Raw genomic sequence first — 3,832 nt, 5'->3', positions numbered from 1 at the left:
TTTAAACTGAAGTATAAGACTACATTTTTCCCTATTTTAAGGGAAAGCCCTAGATTTGGCTTAATGTTCTAAAGTTATGGAAATCTTTTGGATCCTAATTCTGTCATCCAACATTTTAGCTATTGTTCCTAGCTTTATATAATTTGAAAATATAATAATGTGCCATCTATGCCTTTATTCAAGTTATTCATAAAAATATTAATCAGCACATAGCAAGTACAAATCCTGAAGTTACTTCAATAGAGAACTCCCTAGTTAACATCAAACCATTAATGACTGCTCTTTGAATTCAGCCAGCTTCAAATTCATCTCATTATACTTTAATTTAGCTCTCATCACTACATTTTGTCCAAATGAATGGGATGAGATTTTCTGGAGTGCTTTGATAAAATCTAGGTAAACTCTTTCTGTGATAATCCTAATTTACCAGTTTAGCACTCTTTCTCTGTATCTGTCTCTCTATCTCTGTGTCTGTCTGTCTCTCACATACACAGGCACGCACACACACACACACAAAGGAAGTAAGGTTAGTCTAGCATGATCTATTTTTGATGAAGCCATACTATCTCTTTGTGATCACCACTTCTTTTTCTAAATATTCATTAGAAATCACTTACATTCTAACATTTTGCCAGTGCTCACTGGCCTATAATTTGAGGACTCCATTTTTTCTTTTCTTTTTCTTTTTTATAGGATGGTATCCTAATCAGGACATTTGCCTTTTTCTGCCTTTCTTGTGCCTCTTCTACTCTCCAAGATATTATAATAGTATAATAAAGCTACAAAAATGCCAGATAGGCATGAGCTTCAAGGCCTGAGCAGGGTACAAACGTTGTTAACAGAGAATTTGGTCATTGAAGGAGGAATGGGAGAAACAGCAAACTTTACTCATCCAACAAGCTGCTGTTCTAAGGAAAGAATAATTTGTTTCAGATACAAACATGAAAGAAAAGGCAGCTCACAATGTCTTGGTTCAGTCTACTAAGGCCTTGAAGTTTAAAGCATCATGAAAGCAAACAGTATTTTTTGTTCTTTACATTAAGAGGGCAAGATAGTTCTATATCAGTGGGGTGGACTGGAAGAGAACAGCTCACTTTTGCTTGGAGAAATATTCCTTAGATCTGTGACTGGCAGGCTGCACTGTATGACTTCTAGTTATTAGCCAGCTGGACATACTTTCTTATGCTCATCTATGGACTGTAGTGTTTGGTCTAGTTACAGTGTCTCATCTACAGAGTGGCCAACAGGAGAGTCATGATAGTGATCTGGCAATAGATCTCCTTCTTGTCAATGATGAGAAAACCCCAGAATAAAATTTCCTCATCTGCCTGTAAGATATAATAGCCTTAGGCATTAGGGCATGTGGATTCAGAGACCTTGGTTCCCAGTCCACCATGCTTCTTGAATGTGTTGATCCATGCAAGATGAGAGAAGTGGGAATGCACTAAAATACCAATTGCATATCAGTTGAGTTTCTTAAATTCTTTTGCATAAAAACTGAACATGCTGATCTCTGTGGGACAAACTATATCAGGGGAGAAAGAACATAATGTATTTCCTTTTGTAGTCATAAAGGCTGATGTCTTTGAACTGTCCAATTGGCATAATAGTTATAGCTTGGAATTTGGGGCTTTGTATTCAATCTTGGCATTTTCTACCAACATGCCAATATTAACTTCTCTCATTTAACATTCTGAGAAAACCAGAGAACATGAACAAGAAATGGAAGTCTCCAAGATATTTCAAAGGTGATTGATTGTTGCTCATCAATTGTAAATTCCTTTGATCATAGTTATTTAATTCTAATGACATATGTGCCATGTAGAAGAGGAATAGGACTTAAATTTAGCTTCAGAAGGAAGAACCAAGAAAAATGGGTGGGAATTATAAAGAGGGAAATTTAGATTGTTGCTTTCTGTTTTGTTTTGCTTTGTTTTTTTTAGTTGATGATTAATTAATTTCTTGAGATTTGGTTGTTTAAATTCTCTATTTCAGAGTGTTTTATAATTTTTTAAATATTCAATTCAGTAATCAATTTTGTTGGCATGTAGTTGGGCACAATAATTTTTAATGATTCTCTTTATTTCTTCATCTGTTTTGAATTCTTCTTTTTTGTTTTTATTATTAGCAATTTGTTTTTCCTTTTTAGAAAAAAAATATTTTTTTTGACTAGACAATTGAGGTTAACTGACTTTCCAAGGGTCACACAGCTAGTACTAATCTGAGGCCAGATTTGAAGTCCTTCTCACTTTAAGGCTGATGCTTTATCCACTATGCCATCTAGGTGCCCTTGTTTTCCTTTTTAAAAAAAATTGATAAGCTATTGAAGTTATTATTTAATTCATCATTTTAGTTATCAATTCAATTGAGAATTTTTGATTTTCAGTTTTGTTCATTTCTTCTTTGATTTTCAGAATTTCTATCTTTGTGTTTAAATTGGGGTTGTTGCTTTTCTGTTTTTTGTTGTTGTTTTTTTTTTAGTTGATGCTTAATTAATTGGTCTGTTTTATTAATCTTTTGTTGGTATGTGTGCTGTTATTCAGTCATTGTTCAGTCATTTTCCAGTCTTGTGCAATTCTTTATGACCCCATTTGGGGTTTTCTTGGCAAATATATTAGAATGGTTTTCTACTTTCTCCTGTTCGTTTTATGAATGTGGAAACTGAGGTAAGCAAAATTAAATGACCTGTCCAGGGTCACATAGCTAGTAGTATCTGAAGCCAGATTTGACCTCAGGAAGAGAAGCCTTGCTCTCCCCAGATCTGGTACTCTATCCATTTCACCACCTAGCTGTCTGGATATAGGAATATAATATAAATTTCTCTCTAAGGAATGCTTTAGCTGAGTTCCAACACTTTTGGTATGGTCCCTCATTTTTGTTCTTTTCTTTGATGAAATTATTGTTTCTATGATTTGTTATTTGATCCACATATTCTTTAGCAACAAATTACTTAATTTCCAGAGATTGAACCCTTTCTTCAGAGATATATTTATTGATAATATTTTATGGGATATGTTTAGTAAAGGATGCATTTAATATTTCTACTTTTTTGGATTTATTTTACTATTTCATGGTGAATTTTTTCCAAGTTGCTAAGAAATTTATACTCCTTTAGATTTCTATCCAGTAATCATCAAAAATACAACATCTAATTTTTCTAAACTTCTACTCAGGTTCTTAATTTTCTTCTTGGTTTTTCTCTTTGTAATATAACAAGGACTGGCACATATTTAGAGTGTTATATCTCTTCATACCTCATAGAGGATCTCCTTAATCTGAGAAGCCTACTTCCTAGAGTCACAATGACATGTAAAAAAAAGTGTCTTGGAGCATGTGTAATTATTCTGTAACTAATTTTAATATGCTAATCATATTGTTAAGCTTTTTGATTGACTATAGCTAGAAATAGAGGTGCCTTCAAAAAGAAACTAGCAACCAGTTATGCTTTCTTACCCATTATATTACATTTTGTTGATCCATCTTGGTGAATCTCTTTGATTCCTTTAATAACAATGTTTGGTGAGAAACAAAGTTATAAGGGGAGAGAGACCTTGGGCCTGTTCCTCTCTGAGGTCATGTAGCCTTGTGAATACAAGCTTGAGTTCTATTCTTGTCTCAGTATTCATTCTTTAGAAAGAGAATTCTAGTATTTAGATTTTGAATCTAGCCCAGTATTTGTATCTTAAACAAGGAACGACCTTCTGGAATGAATTTCTGGACCCAGCTCAGTAGTAAGTTTGTTTAGGGCTAATCTAAAAATTATATTGCATCTGGATATAAGCTTGATGAGAATAATGCTATGTATGAATTGGACTAAATTGGAGCCCACTTT

At 33.5% G+C, this 3,832-nt stretch overlaps 1 pseudogene; it reads right to left on the bottom strand.

The window, feature by feature from the left end:
- Positions 1–1,090: 1,090 nt before the first annotated feature.
- On the bottom strand, positions 1,091–3,259 carry LOC141550753 (peroxiredoxin-1 pseudogene; annotated as a pseudogene).
- Positions 3,260–3,832: the final 573 nt, after the last annotated feature.

This window comes from Sminthopsis crassicaudata, chromosome 1 (genome assembly GCF_048593235.1).
Source record: "Sminthopsis crassicaudata isolate SCR6 chromosome 1, ASM4859323v1, whole genome shotgun sequence".
NCBI lineage: Eukaryota > Metazoa > Chordata > Mammalia > Dasyuromorphia > Dasyuridae > Sminthopsis > Sminthopsis crassicaudata.
This window is presented reverse-complemented; position numbering and strand designations above follow the sequence as displayed.